Here is a 16,833-nt window from a genome sequence, read left to right on the forward strand (position 1 = left end):
CTGGTGGTGCAGTGGTTGAGAGTCCGCCTGCCAATGCAGGGGACACAGGTTCGTGCCCCGGTCTGGGAAGATCCCACATGCCCCGGAGTGGCTAGGCCCGTGAGCCATGGCCGCTGAGCCTGCGCATCTGGAGCCTGTGCTCCACAATGGGAGAGGCCGCAACAGTGAGAGGCCCGCGTACCACGCACAAAAAAAAAAAAAAACAAAAGAATAAGAAACATAAAAGATGTTATTTTACCCTCATTTATTCCTTCTCTAACGCTCTTCCTTACTTTATGTAGATGCATGTTTCTGCCCTATGTAATTTTTTTTTATTATTATTTTTTGACCACGCCCTGCAGCATGCAGAATCTTAGTTCCCTGACTAGGGATCATACCCGTGTCCCCTGCATTGGGAGTGTGGAGTCTTAACCACTGGACCACCAGGGAAGTCCCATATAATTTTTTTCTCTCTAAAGAACTTCTTTCAACATTTCTTGCAAGGAAAGTCTGCTGGCAACAAATGCCTTTGGTTTTTGTTTGTCTGAGAAAGTATTTTTCTTTTACCTTTGAAGAATCATTTTGCTGGGTACATTATTCTAGCTTGGTGGGGTTTTTTTTCCCCAACACTTTAAATAATTCATTCTACTGTCTTCCTGCTTGCATAGTTTCTGACAACACATAAGATGGAATGCTTATCCTTGTTCCTCTATAGATAAGATGTTTTGTTTTTTTTTCTCCTGGCTTTTTAAAAGATTTTTCTCTCTGTCTTTGGTTTTCTGCTGTTTGCATATGACATAGCTAGGTGTAGATATTTGCTATTTACCCTGCTTGGTATCCTGCTTCTGTGGTATCTGTCATTGATTTTGGAAGTATTTCCACCATTCTTTTATATCAAACATTTCTTCTCTTTTCCTTCTTCTCCTTTGTATTCCCATGACATGTATGTTACAACTTTTGTAATTATTCTACAGTTATAGTTTTTCTGTTCCCTTTTATTTGTTCTTTTTTCTCTTTGCATTTCCGTTTGGAAAGTTTCTATTGACATGTCCTCAGCCTCACTGATTCTTTCCTCTTCAGTCTCATTGATCCTTTCCTTGACTATGTCCATTCTGTTGATGAACCCATCAAAGGCATTCTTTATTTCTTTTACAGTGTGTTGGATTTGTAGCATTTTATTTTATTTATTTGAGTTTTCATCTCTCTGCTTATGGTACCCAATTATTCTTGCACACTGCCTACTTTATCTATTGAGTCCTTATCATTCTAGTCATAGTTATTTTAAATTTTCCTGTCTGATAATTCCAAAAATCTGTGTCTTCTCTGAGTCTGGTTCTCATACTCTCTTTGTGTCTTTAGATTGGGTTTTTTCTTGCCTTTTAGCAGGACTTGTAATTTTTTTGAAAGCTCTATGTGATATTTCTGGTAATAGGAAATCAAACTTTTAGTGTGAGATTTTATGCTAATCTGGCTAGGAATGGGGCTGTGTTTAATGTGTGCTGTAGCTGTAGGTGCTACAGCACACATTAAACACATTATTTCTTCTAGTTCCCTTGTCCTAGTTTTTTTTTTCCTTCCCTTTTGTCTTTGGGATTCCTTAAGAATTCCTTTTTTTTTTTTTGTTGCGGTACGCGGGCCTCTCACTGTTGTGGCCTCTCCTGTCGTGGAGCACAGGCTCCGGACGCACAGGCTCAGCGGCCATGGCTCACAGGCCCAGCCGCTCCGCCGCATGTGGGATCTTCCCGGACCGGGGCACGAACCCGTGTCCCCTGCATCGGCAGGCGGACTCTCAACCACTGAGCCACCAGGGAAGCCCAAGAATTCCTTCTCAAACAGAGTCTGTATCTTGTAGCTTTCTCATTTATAATTCAGTGTTACCATATTGGATCCCAGGAGTTAGAGAGGGAAAGTGATCTGTAATCTTATGAATTACATCTTTCTTTTTTAAGTGGTCCCTGGGCTGTGACCTTCAGAAATGTTTCTTAGCCTTTCCCCCTGCAACACTACTTAGGTGAGACAGGAAACCTCCAGGAGGCTGAGGTTGTCTAATTGCTCTTCCTCCAGGTACATAATGCTCTGGTAAAGTAGTTTACCTTGAGAGCATGACTTTGTTAAAAAGAGAATGCTCTGGGTGAGTTTTAATATGTTTACTTTTCCCTCCTCCTGCTCAAGGCACAAGAGGATTTTTTCCCCTCAGATCTTCCTCATGAATACCTGAAAAGCTTGTGGCACTCCTGGAGGTAAAACCCAGGAAAGTGTGCCCAGCTGGGACACCAGGATTTTTTAACACTCAAGCTAATCTGTATTTGGCCTCCAATAATTCGTCAGTTACTATTGAAGTGTTTGCACTTCAGATAAAATGTGATTCTCTGTATCTGCCTGTCTCTCCTTTTTTTTTTCTTTTTGGTGATTTGTCCTATGACCTCAGTTCTCTAATGGATCTAAGATAACTTACTGATTTGCAATTTGTTTATCTTTTTTCTTGTTGTGAGCATAGGAGTGAGGACTTCTGAGCTCCTTACCTTTTGTAGCTGACTGGTTAGTTTTTTTGTTTGTTTTTGACTTTTTAAAATAAATGAACCTATGTGAGATGACATAGCTATCTGTGGCTTTTTGGGGGTGCTCTCCTTTGTTTGTTACATCTTTCAGGTCTTGGTCTTTGTGAGGATCAGGTTCCAATTTCAGTTGGAAGTTTTAGGAATTGATTTTAAGATGATTTGTTTGTCTTATTGTTAACACCTTATGTTTAGTTACTGCTGCATTCAAATAAGGATAGTGTGGTAAGCTCAGTGGATTAAGCATGCACAGTAAAACTAGAGAACTTAGGTAATTTAAAGCATTCATATAGTGTTTTTATTAAAAATTAAAGAAAAAATCAATGAGTGTATTCAAAATGATAACAAAGATAGCAATGAACAAAGATGAAAAACTTTGGAAAAGTATGCTGTAGTAACTGAAGGCACTTTGTGGACATCTTAGTTTATCCTTAGTCCTTTGAAGTGTTCTGACTTTTGAGGATTATCTACTAGTGTGATAACTACTTTTCTGTTCATTAAGTTATATTAGTCACTGTGCCTTGAGTTTTCTTAAGGGATGTGGTATAGGGTGGGCTTTGGTTAGAGATAGAATTCCTGATTTTCCAACGCAAGTGCAAATTATTTAATTCCCTTGCTGTATTTAGCAAATAAGTGCCTTTCTGAGCCTCAGTTCTCTGTAATAAGGAGGGAGGTTTCATGAGGTTTAAATCAGGCCAGCGTGTATAAAATGCATGTTAAAATTTGTCATGGTTATGTAAGGAAACCCAAGGCAGCGTAGACTCACTAAGAAAAATTCCGCCTTTTACCCTAACACTTGATCTTCCAGTGGTTGATATTCATTGGCATAGTAGAAACCTGTATGGACCTTTATCACATTTGGGAGTAAAATTAAGGCATAAAAAGTTTATAGGGAATTAGGCTTTATATTATATGCTTACATAGTTAATATTGGGCAGCTGTTAAAAGGATTTCTTATAATTTTACTTGAATAAGGACATAAGTTAGAAGATTTTAAACACTTATATGAATACTAAACTTGTGGTAAATAAAGGAAGTGTAGAAAATCTGTTGGATTAGTGAAAAGCCAATTGTGAATTACTAGTTAATTTATAAGTGAAATTACAGATACTAAGAAATAAATGAACTGTATATTTTATAATGCATTATAAACACATATGATAATTTTAAACCTAAAAAAACACATGCACTTAGGAGTAATGCAGTGAATTTATGTCACAAAAAAACATTGTTTTTTTGAGGAAGGCTTGTATCGCTATGAACTTCCCATTTCTTTTCCTTTGGTTGATTTCTAGTTTCATGCCTTTGTGGTCAGAGAAGTTGCTTGAAATAATTTCTATAGTCTTAAATTTGTTGAGGTTAGTTTTGTGCCGTAGCATGTGGTCAATCCTAGAGAATGTTCATGTGCACTTGAAAAGAATGTGTATTCTGTCTTTTTTTTTTGGATGTAGTGTCCTGAAAATGTCAATTAAGTCTAAGTGTTCTATTGTATCATTTAGCATCTCTGTTGCCTTATTGATTTTCTGTCTAGGAGATCTGTCCATCGATGTGAGTGGGGTGTTAAAGTCTCCTACCATTATTGTATTCCCATCAATTTCTCCCTTGATGTCTGTTAGTATTTGTTTTATGTATTTGGGTGCTCCTATATTAGGTGCATATATGTTGATGAGTGTAAAATCCTCCTCTTGTTTTGATCCTTTTATCGTTATATAGTGTCCGTCTTTATCTTTCTTTACAGCCTTTGCTTTAAACTCTATTTTATCTGATACGAGTATTGCAACGCTCACTTTCTCTTCATTTCCATTTCCATGAAATATCTTTTTCCATCCCCTCACTTTCAATCTATGTGTGTCCTTTGCCATAAGGTGGGTCTCTTGTAGGCAGCATATTGTAGGCTCTTGTTTCTTTATCCAGTCTGCCGCTCTCTGTCTTTTGATCGGAGCATTGACATTTAAGGTAATTATTGATACATATGTATTTATTGCCATATTAAACCTTGTTTTCCAGTTGATTCTTTGTTTCTTCCCTGATCCTTTCATTTTCTTTTTGTGGCTTGATGATTTCCTTTTATTTTATGCTTGTGTGTTCTCCTTTTTGTTTTTTGTGAATGTATTGTGTGTTTTTGATTTGTGTTTGTTCTGTTTTTCAAGTATCTTAACCCCTTCCTCTGTCTGCTTGCTTTAGATACATAGGCTCAAACACATTCTTAAAAAAAAAACATGGGCTTCCCTGGTGGCACAGTGGTTGAGAGTCTGCCTGCTGATGCAGGGGATGTGGGTTTGTGCCCTGGTCTGGGAGGATTCCACATGCTGCGGAGCAGCTGGGCTTGTGGGCCATGGCCGCTGGGCCTGTGCGTCCGGAGCCTGTGCTCCGCAACGGGAGAGGCCACAGCAGTGAGAGGCCCACGTACCGCAAAAAAAAAAAAAAAAAACAGAAAAGAACCAAAAACAAACAAACAAACAAAAAAAACAAAAGGAGCTGCATTTTCTTACTCTCCTTCCCCACATTTTGTGATTTTGATGTCCTTTTTTACATCTTCGTGTTTATCCTTTTGCTGTTCCTGGTGTTTATTATCAATTTCACAAATAGGTTTTTTTTTCTCTTTCTCTTTTTGATCTGTTTACTGGCTAATTAAAGTGATTTACTTTCAAATTTTGAATTCCTCCTTCCTATATCTTCTTGCTTCTTTAATATTTAGAGAAGATCTATCAATATTTCTTTTAGGATAGGTTTAGTATTGCTGTATTCTTTTAGTTTTTGCTTTTCTGAGAAGTTCTTTATTTCTCCTACTATTCTAAATGATAATCTTGCTGGGTAGAGTATTCTAGGTTACAGATTTTTCCCTTTCAAGACTTTGGATATATTTTTCCACTGCCTTCTGGCCTGTGGTGTTTCTGTTGAGCAATCAGCTGATAGCCTTATGGGGCTTCCCTTTTAATTAATTCTTTGTTTTTCTCTTGCTGCCTTTAGAATTCTCTCTTTATCTTTAACTTTTGCTATGTTTATTATAATATGTCTTGGTGTAGGTCTGCTTGGGTTCATCTTGTTTGGGACTCTGTGCTTCCTGTATCTGGATATGTTTTTCCTTCTTTAGGCTTGGGAACTTTTCAGCTGTAATTTATTCAAATACATTTTCAGTTCCCTTTTCTCTTTCTTCTCCTTCTGGAATCCCTATTAGTAGATTGGGATGCTATGTATTATCCCCTAGGTCTCATACTGCTTTCTTTTATTTTTCATTTGGTTTTCTGTCTGCTGTTTTGCTTCAGTAAATTCCATTATTCTATCTTCCAGATCGCTTATTCTTTTTTCTGCATTATTCATTCTGCTTTTCATTGCCTTTAGATCGGCTTTCGTCTTGGCAAATGAATTTTCTAATTTTTCTTGTCTCCTCCTTATAGTTTCTAGTTCCTTTTTACAATAATCTGCATTTCTGCCAATAACCTTTCTTAATTCCTTCAGTATTTTCATTACCTCCTCTTTGAAGTCGGTGTCTGTTAGACGGAAAAGGTCTGTTTCATTGTTTGTTTCTTCGGGGGAATTCTCTTGGTTTTTTAACTGGGAGTGGTTCCTCTGCTTCTTCACTTTGCTTATGTTTATCTTATTCTGTGAGTTTAGGAGAAACAATTATATCCTGTAGTCTTGGAGCCCTATTTATATGCGGGAGCATTCCTGCATAGGTCATATGGGTTTAATGATTTTTGGCATGAGGGCTGTTTTTGATTTGGATCCTTGCAGTCTCTTTCCTCAGTGTTTGCTGGCCATTATCCCCTTGATAGGGGGTGTGCAGGTGTGTGGCTTGTGCACGCTCCAAGTAAGGCGGGGGCAGTAGTTGGCTCCCAGTCGCGGGACCCTCAGCAGTGGCAGTGGTCTGTGCCTGCCTCTGGAGTCTGAGATGGCAGCGGCAGCTCATGCCCACCCCCAGAGCTCATGTAGGCAGTGCCTGAGAGTGTGTGTGGAGAAGGATGCTCCTATGGAGGCATGCCCCCCAACAATGTCACCTTGCCTCTCTGGTGGGCCCAGACCTTCCACACCACACCCTAGCCCCTTCAGGCTGTCTCCATGCAGCCAACCCCAGTCCTCTCCTCTGGGTCTGACCTCCAAATCCCGAGGTTCAGCGCCCAGTCCCCACCTTCCCCAGTGGATGAGCATCTCAGACTGGGGAGTGCTGGGCAGCACTGTCTGTGCAGGTCTCTCTTTGCTTTGCCCTCTGTAAACCAGTTGCTGTGTTCTTCTTCGAGGCTCTGAATCTCGCCCTTTGTCCTGTCTGATCTCCCCACCAGTGAGGGAGCTTCCTAGTCTTCAGAGACCTTTCCTCTTTCACAGTTCCCTCCCAGGGGCACAGGTCCTGTCCCGATTCCTTTCTCTCTTCTTTTCTGCTTTCTTCTTTTGCCCTACCCAGTTACATGGAGATTTTCTTGCCTTTTTGGAAGTCTGAGGCCTTCTGCCAGTGTTTGGTAGATGTTTTGTGAGAATTGTTCCACAGGTAGATGGTTTTTTTTTGATGTATTTGTGGGAGAAGGTGAGCTCCACATTCTACTCCTCTGCCATCTTGATCTGATCTCTGATTCTAATGTTTTAATTGAAGTATAGTTGATTTACAATATTAATGTCAGGTGTACAACATAATGATCCAATATTTTTGTAGATTATACTCCATTTAAAGTTATTATAAAATATTGGCTGTATTCCTTGTGCTGTACAATATACCCTTGTAGCTTAATTATTTTATGTATAGTAGTTTCTACTTCTTAATCCCCTATTCCTATTTTGCTCCTCCCCTTTCCCTCTGGTAACTACTAATTTGTTCTCTGTGTCTGTGAAACTGTTTCTGTTTTGTTGCATTCATTCATTTTATTTTTTGGATTCTACATATAAGTGACAACATGAAGTGTTTGTCTTTCTCTGAGTTATGTCACTAAGCATAATACCCTCCAGGTCCATCCATGTTTTTGCACATGGCAAAATCTTCATTTTTTATGGCTGAGTAATATTCCATTGTGTGTATATACCACATCTTCCTTATCCATTCATCTGTTTATGGAAATTCGGTTGCTTCCGTATCTTGGCTATTGTAAGTAATACTGCTCTGAACACTGGGGTACATGTATCCTTTCAAATTCGTGTTTTTGTTTTCTTTGGATATATACCCAGGATTGGAATTGCTGGATGATATGGCAGTTCTACATTTAGTTTTCTGCGGGATCTCCATACTGCTTTTTATAGTGGCTACACCAATTTACATTCCCACCAACAGTGTACTAGGGTCCCCTTTCTTCTGCATCCTCTCCAACATGGGTTATTTGTAGATGTTTTCATGATAGCCATTCTACAGGTACGAGGTGACATCTCACTGTGGGTTTTTTTTAAAAAAAATTATTTATTTGTGGCTGCGTTGGGTCTTCGTTGCTGCATGTGGGCTTTCTCTAGTTGCGGCAAGTGGGGGCTACTCTTCATTGCGGTGCATGGGCTTCTGATTGTCGTGGCTTCTCTTGTTGCAGAGCACGGGCTCTAAACATGTGTGTTTCAGTAGTTGTGGCTTGTGGGCTCAGTAGTTGTGGCTCATGTGCTCTAGAGTGCAGGCTCAGTAGTTGTGGCTGTCAGGCTTAGCTGCTCCATAGCACGTGGGATCTTCCCAGACCAGGGATTGAACCCGTGTTCTTTGAATTGGCAGGCAGACTCTTAACCACTGCGCCACCAGGGAAGTCCCTCACTGTGGTTTTGATTTGCATTTCTCTGGTGACTAGTTATGTTGAGCATCTTTTCATGTTCCTGTTTGTCATCTGTATATCTTTGGAAAAATGGCTATTCAGGTTTCCTACCCATTTTTTATCTTTTTTGGTTTTTTTCTAATATTGAGTTATATGAGCTGTTTATATATTTTGGATATTTACCCCTTATCAGTCATATCATTTGAAAATATTTTCTCCCATTCTGTAAGTTGTCTTTTCATTTTTTTGATGGTTTCCTTTGTTGTGCAAAAGCTTTTAAGTTTAATTAGGTACGATTTGTTTATTTTTGCTTTTGTTTCCTTTGCCTTAAGAGACAGATCCAAAAAAAATTGCTATGATTTATGTCAAAGAATCTTCTGTCTTCTAGGAGTTTTATGTTTTCCACTGTTATATTTAGGTTTTTAATCCATTTTACGTTTTTTTTGTATATGTTGTGAGAATATGTTCTGATTCTGTTCTTTTACATGTAGCTGTCCAGTTTTCTTGCACCACTTACTGAAGAGACTCTCTTTTTTCCATTGTATATTCTTGTCTCTTTTGTGATAGGTTAATTGATCATAAGTGCATGGGTTTACTTCTGGCTCTTTATTCTATTCCACTGATCAATGTGTCTGTTTCTGTGCTGTTACCATAATGTTTTGATTGCTGTAGCTTTGTAGTATAGTTTTAAGTCAGGGAGTGTGATACCTCCAGCTCTGTTCTTCTTTCTGAAGATTGCTTTGGCTATTCCGGGTCTTTTGTATTTACATACAAATTTTAGAATTATTTGTTCTAGTTCTGTGAAAAATGCCATTGGTATTTTGGTAGGGATTTCATTGGCTCTCTAGATTGTCTTGGGTAGTATGGTCATTTTAACAATATTAATTCTTCCAACCCATGAACATGGTATATCTTTCCATCTGCTTGTTGTCATGTTCATTTTCTTTCATCAGTGTCTTACAGTTTTCTGAGTATAGGTTTTTTACCTCCTTAGTGAGATTTATTTCTAGGTGTTTTATTCTTTGTTATGTGATGGTAAATGGGATTGTTTTCTTAATCTCCCTTTCTGATAGTTCATTGTTATTTTATGAAATGCAACAGATTACTGTATATTGATTTTGTATCCAACATCTTCACCAAATTAATGAGCTCTAGTAGTGTTTTTTGGTGGCATCTTTAGGATTTTCTATGTTGGGATGATCCTAATTAAGTCAATGCTTGGAAATAGTTGCATGCAAATTATGTGTGATAGAGATAATAGAATACAGTAATGAAAAAAAGAAGTATTGTGAAGATTTGCCCATTGAACTGAGATTGTTTAACAAGCTAGTTCCTCTCTAAAGTGATGTTGCAATTTTTATGATACCTTTTCATAATCCTAGTACAGGTTACATTGTTCATAATGCATTGTCAGTTGAAGACAATCTGAGTTTTTCTACCAACAGCTGTAGTTTCTTCAAACTTCTCTTCCAGTTTTCAAGAAAACTGTGTTTTCAAGGTGCTTTCAGTTTTTATGGTGAGAGATTTGCTGTCAGAAGTGACGACACAGTCTGGCTTGGCCATTGCATCCATTTTTCACAGTGCCAATCCCACTCCTCTTGCCTTCATGTATTCCTCAAAATCTTTACTCTTCCTTCATATATTCATCAAAGCCATTTTCCTATTAGCTGCTGAAAGGTAGCCATGGTTGGCCTTGGGAACAGTGTCTTGTGTGGGAAGCAGGGCACTTGGTCCTGGGAGGGGTGCTTTGCCTTACCCCTTCTAACCCCTGACCCCCATTCTCCTGAGCCAGGAGGTGCAAACTAGCTCCGCTCAGGACTCCTCAGGTACTTCCTGCAAGCTAAGTTGCTTTATTATTAAAATAATATGCTAGTTAAAATTAATTACATTTCCTTCAGACTTTAAGTTATTAGAATATTGTAGCTAAAGCTTAAATTCCATTTGAACTATTTTCTGATGTATCTATATTGATACATATGGCTCTAGTTCATTCATTTAATTCATATATGGTCATCCATCATGTGAATGTATAATCTGTCTATCCTGTTTTTTATGGATAATTAGGTTATTTTCAAATTTTCTCTAGTACAAACAGTACTGCAGTTTGTGCATGTCTTCATTCATAGCTTTAGTGGCCACATACAGCACGAGCTTTCTTTTAATATTTGCCTGATATATCAAATATCTTTTAAAAATTTACTCTTTTAATCATTTTTAAGGGTACAGTTCAGTGGCATTAACTACATTGGCAGTCCTTTGTAACCGTCCACACTCTCCATTTCCAGATCTTTTTCATCATCTCCAAAACAGAAACTCTGTACCCATTAAACAATAACTCTGCATTCCCTCCCCCCTCCAGCCCTCTATTGTGCTTTCTGTCTCTGTGCATTTGACTACTCTAGGACCCTCATCTAAGTGGAATTATACAATGTTTCTCCTTCTGTTGTGCCTGGCTTATTTTAGCTAGTATAATGTTTTCAAAGTTCATCTGTGGTGTAGCATGTATCAGAATTTCATTCTTTTTTAGCGAATATCATTCCTTTTATACCATGTGTATTGGGTTGGCCCAAAGGTTTGTTCAGTTTTTTCCATAAGATGGCTCTAGTAGCACTTAGTTGTCTTTAACTTCATTCGAAACAATTTTGTTAGATTGTATTGTGACAGCTGTCATGTTAGCATGCATTCAAAAAAAGGTATCAAAATTGGTGAATTTTTTGGTAGCCATTTTAATATTGAATATGGATTAAAAAAAGCATTTTTTGCATAATATGCTTTATTATTTCAAGAAAGGTAAAAATGCAACTGAAATGCACAAAAAGATATGTTCAGTGTATGCAGAAGGTGCTGTGACTGATCGAATGTGTCAAAAGTGGTTTGTGAAGTTTCGTGCTAGAGATTTCTTGCTGGATGATGCTCCCCGGTCAGGTAGTCCAGTTGAAGTTGACAGCGATCAAATCGAGATATTAATTGAGAACAATCAACGTTTCACCACATGGGAGATAGCCGACATACTCAAAATGTCCAAATCAAGCATTGAAAATCATTTGCACCAGCTTGGTTATGTGAATTGCTTTCACGTTTGGATTCTACATAACTTAAGCAAAAAAAAAACCTTGACTGTTTCCACGTGTGATTCTCTACTTAAATGTAACAAAAATGTTCCATTTTTAAAACAAATTGTGACAGACCATGAAAAGTAGATACTGTATAGTAATGTGGAACGGAAGAGATTGCGGGGCAAGCGAAATGAACCACCACCAACCACATCAAAGGTCAGTCTTCATCCAAAGAAGGTGATGTTGTGTATATGGTGGGATTGGAAGAGAGTCCTGTATTATGAGCTCCTTCCGGAAAACCAAACAATTAATTCCAACAAGTTCTGCTTCCAGTTAGACCAACTGAAAGCGGCACTCGACAAAAAGTGTCCAGAATTAGTCAACAGAAAACGCATAATCTTCCATCAGGATAACGCAAGCCAGCATGTTTCTTTGATTACCAGACAAAAACTGTTACAGCTTGGTTGGGAAGTTCTGATTCATCTGCTGCATTCACCAGATATTGCACCTTCGGATTTCCATTTATTTCGATCTTTACAAAATTCTCTTAATGGAAAAAAATTCAGTTCTCTGGAAGACTGTAAAAGGCACGTGGAACAGTTCTTTGCTCAAAAAGATAAAAAGTTTTAGGAAGATGGAATTATAAGGTTGCCTGAAAAAATGTCAGAAGGTAGTGGAACAAAATGGTGACTACGTTGTTCAATAAAGTTCTTGGTGAAAATGAAAAATGTGTCTTTTATTTTTCCTTAAAAAACCGAAGGCACTTTTTGGCCCACCCAGTATATTAAATTTTACTTATCCTTTCATCTGTTGTTGATGGATGTATTGGTTGTTTTCCCTTTTTGCCACTTGTGAATAATGCTGTTATGAACATTGATGTATAAGTATCTGTTTGTGTCCCAGCTTTCATTTCTTTTGGTATATACTTAGAAGTAGAATTACTGGATCATATGGCAGTTCTATGTTTATCTTTTTGAGGTACTGCTATACTGTTTTTCCACAGTGGGTGCGCCATTTTATATTCCTAACAGCATCACACTCAGGGTTCCAGTTTCTCCACATCCTCACCAACACTTGTTATTTTCTTTACTCTTTTTTTTTGTGGGGGTGGGGGTTAATAGCCTCTTAACGGGTGTGAAGTGTTATCTCATTATGGTTCTAATTTGTATTTCCCTAATGACTAGTGATGTAGAACATCCTTTTGTGTGTTTATTGGATATTTGTATGTCTTCTTTGGAGAAATGTCTATTCAAGTCCTTTGCCCATTAAATTTTTTTTTGTTGAGCTGCATATTTTTATTTTTTATTGAAGTATGTTGATTTAAAATATTGTGCTACTTTCAGGTGTACAGAAAAGTGATTCAGTTTTACATATACATACATATATATACATACACATATATATGTGTGTATATAATGGGTTGCCCAAAATGTTCCTTCAGTTTTTAAGTAAAAATAAAAGACACATTTTTCATTTTCACCGAGAACTGTATTGAACAACGTAGTCACCGTTTTGTTCCACTACCGTCTGCCATTTTTCAGGCAACTTCATAATTCCATCTTCCCAAAACTTTTAATCTTTTTGAGCAAAGAACTGTTCCACGTGCCTTTTACAGTCTTCCAGGGAACTGAAATTATTTCCATTAAGAGAATTTTGTAAAGACCGAAATAAATGGAAATCTGAAGATTCAATATCCGGTGAATGCAGCAGATGAATCAGAACTTCCCAACCAAGCTGTAACAGTTTTTGCCTGGTCATCAAAGAAACATGCTGGCTTGCGTTATCCTGATGGAAGATTATGCGTTTGCTGTTGACTAATTCTGGGTGCTTTTCGTCGAGTGCCACTTTCAGTTGGTCTAATTGGGAGCAGAACTTGTTGGAATTAATCGTTTGGTTTTCTGGAAGCAGGTCATAATAGAGGACTCCCTTCCAATCCCACCATATACACATCACCTTCTTTTGCTGAAGACTGACCTTTGGTATGGCTAGTGGTGGTTCATTTCGCTTGCCCCACAATCTCTTCTGTTCCACATTGTTGTACAGTATCTACTTTTCATCGCCTGTCACAATTTGTTTTAAAGATGGAACATTTTCATTACTTTTAAGTAGAGAATCGCATGTGGAAACACCATCAAGAAGGTTTTTTTTGCTTAAGTTATGTGGAACCCAAACATGAAAGCAATTCACATAACCAAGCTGGTGCAAATGATTTTCAGCGCTTGATTTGGACATTTTGAGTATGTTGCCTATCTCCCACGTGGTATAATGTTGATTGTTCTCAATTAGTGTCTTGATTGCTATCAACTTCAACTGGCCTACCCGATCGTGGAGCATCATCCAGCAAGAAATCTCTAGCACGAAACTTCGTAAATCACTTTTGACACATTTTTTCAGTCACAGCACCTTCTCCATACACGGAACATATCTTTTTGTGCATTTCAGTTGCATTTTTACCTTTCTTGAAATAATAAAGCATATTATGCAAAAAATGTTGCTTTTTTAATCCATGTTCGATATTAAAATGGCTACACAAAAATTCACTAATTTTAGTAAGTCTTTTTTAAAATGCATGCTGATATGACAGCTGTCACAATACAGTCTAACAAAATTGTTTTGAATGAAGTTAAAGATGACAGTGCTACTAGAGCCATCTTATGCAAAAAACAGAACGAACTCTTTGGCCAACCCCATATGTGTACATGTGTATGTATATGTGTATTATTTTTCAGATTCTTTTCCATTATAGGTTATTACAAGATATTCAGTATTGTTCCCTGTGCTATACAGTAAATCCTTGTTGTTTGTTTTATATATAGTGGTATGTATCTCATAATCCCATACTCCTAATTTATCCCTCCCCATTACCCTTTGGTAACCATAAGTTTGTTTTCTATGTCTGTGAGTTTGTTTCTATTTTATATTTAGATTCATTGTATTATTTTTTAGATTTCACACATAGTATTATATAATATTAGCCTTTTTCTGTCTCCGTATGATAATCTGTAGCTCCATCCATGTTGCTGCAAGTGGCATTATTTCATTCCTTTTTTATGGCTGAGTAATATACCATTGTGTATATATACCACATGTTCTTTATCCATTCATCTGTTGATGGACAATTAGGTTGCTTCCATGTCTTGGCTATTGTAAATCGTCCTTTTATGAACATTGTGCTGCATGTATGTTTTTGAATTAGAGTTTTTGTCTTTTCTAGATATATGCCCAGGAGTGGGATTTCTGGATTGTATGGTAACTGTAGTTTTCATTTTTGAAGGAACCTCCATACTGTTCTTTATAGTGGCTGCACCGGTTTACATTCGCACCATCAGTATAGGAAAGTTCCTTTTTCTCCACATCCTCTCCAGCATTTACTATTTGTAGACTTTTGCTGATGGCCATTCTGACTGGTGTGAGGTGATACCTCATTGTAGTTTTGATTTGCTTTTCTCTAATAATTAGCAACGTTGAGCATCTTTTCATGTGCCTGTTGTCCATTTCTGTTTTGGAGAAATGTTTGTGTAGGTCTTCTGCTCATTTTTTGATTGGGTTGTTTTTGTTTTTTTTCTATTGAGTTGTATGAGCTGTTTATATGTTTTTGACATTAATCCCTTGTTGGTCGCATCACATGCACATATTTTTTCTGAGTCCGTAGGTTTTCTTTTCACTTTGTTCATGGTTTCCTTTGTTGTGTAAAAGGTTTTAAGTTTGATTAGGTCCCATTTTATTACTTTTGTTTTTATTTCTATTGCCTTGGCAGACTGACCTAAGAAAACATTGGTATGATTTATGTCAGAGAATGTTTTACCTATGCTCTCTTCTAGGAGTTTTATGGTGTCGTGTCTCATGTTTAGGTCTTTATTTTACGTTTTTTTGTTGTATATGGTACGAGGGAATGTTCTAACTTCATTGATTTACATGAGGTTGTCCAGCTTTCCCAACACAACTTGTTGAAGAGACTGTCTTTTCTCCATTGTATATTCTTGCCTCCTTTGTTGAAGGTTGATTGACCCTAGGTGTGTGGGTTTATTTCTGGGCTCTCTATTGTGTCACATTGATCTGTATGTCTGTTTTTGTGCCAATACCACACTGTTTTTATTACTGTAGCTTTATAGTATTGTTTGAAATTTGGGAGAGTTATGCCTCCAGCTTTGTTCTTTTCCCTTAGGATTGCTTTGGCAATTCCAGGTCTTTTGTGGTTCCCTGTTACTTTTAGGATTATGTGGTCTAGTCCTGTGAAGAATGTCATGGGTAATTTTATAAGGATCGTATTAAATCTGTAGATTGCTTTGGATAGTATGGCCGTTTTACCAATATTTATTCTTCCAAACCAAGAGCATGGAATATCTTTCCATTTCTTTGAGTCAACTTCAGTTTCCTTTTTCCTAGTTCTCAGTTTCCTTTTTCCATGTTTTATAGTTCTCAGGGTATAGGTCTTTCACCTCCTAGGTTTTTTTCCTAGGTATTTTATTTTTTTGTATGCTGTTGTATCATTATTATTTATTTTTAAAAATTATCTTAATTTTAAGTTTTGTTTATTTCTTTGGCTGCACCGTTCAGTTTGCAGGATCTTAGTTTCAGAACAACGATTGAACCCAGGCCATGGCAGTGAAAGCACTGAGTCCTAACCACTGGATCGCTTGGGAACTCCTTGGATGCTATTTTAAATCAGATTTTTTTTACTTTCTCTTTCTGATATTTCATTGTTAGTGTAAAGAAGTGCAACAGATTTCTTTTTTCTTTTTTTAAGAAAAATTATTTGTTTATTTGGCTGCATTGGGTCTTAGTTGCAGCACGTGGGATCTTCATTGCTGTGTGCGAGATCTTCGTTGTGGCATGCAGGATCTTTAGTTGCGGCATGCGGGATCTTTTTAGTTGTGGCATGTGGGATCTAGTTCCCTGACCAGTGATCGAACCAGGGCCCCCTGCATTGGGAGCACAGAGTCTTAGCCACTGGACCACCATGGAAGTCCCCAGAAATGCAATAGCTATCTGTATATTAATCTTGTATCTTTCTACCTTGCTCAAGTCATTTATTAGTTCTAATAGTTTTTTTGTGGCCTCTGTAGGAATATTTGTATAGGGTATCATGTCATCTGCATATATTCACAATTTTACCTCTTCTCTTACAATTCAGATACCTTTTATTTCTTTTTCTTATCTGATTGCTGTGCCTTTGCCCATTTTTGTATTTGGTTGTTTGGTTTTTTTGGAGTTGAGTTATAGAATTTCTTTATGTTTTCTGGTTATCAATACCATTTCAGATATATGATTCAGAAATACTTTCTCCCATTTTGTGGATTGTCTTTTCTTCTCTTGATAGTGACCTTTGATGCACAAAAGTTTTTCATTTTGATGAAATCCAGTTTATTTTTTGTTGTTGTCTGTGCTTTTGGTATCATATTCAAGAAAGCATGACGAAATCCAATGTCATGAAGATTCCCCCTCTATTTTCTTTAAAGAGTTTCATAGTTTTAGCTACTATTTTTAGGTCTTTGATGCATTTGGAGTTAATTTTTGTATGTGGTGTGAAGCAGG

At 37.4% G+C, this 16,833-nt stretch overlaps 1 protein-coding gene across 16 annotated transcripts in view; it reads left to right on the forward strand.

Annotated features, from left to right (window-relative positions):
- ATRX (ATRX chromatin remodeler) overlaps positions 1-16,833 on the forward strand; it is a 242,762-nt gene that overhangs the window by 28,434 nt on the left and 197,495 nt on the right. The window lies entirely within an intron of this gene.

Source organism: Delphinus delphis, chromosome X (assembly GCF_949987515.2).
Source record: "Delphinus delphis chromosome X, mDelDel1.2, whole genome shotgun sequence".
Taxonomy (NCBI): Eukaryota; Metazoa; Chordata; class Mammalia; order Artiodactyla; family Delphinidae; genus Delphinus; species Delphinus delphis.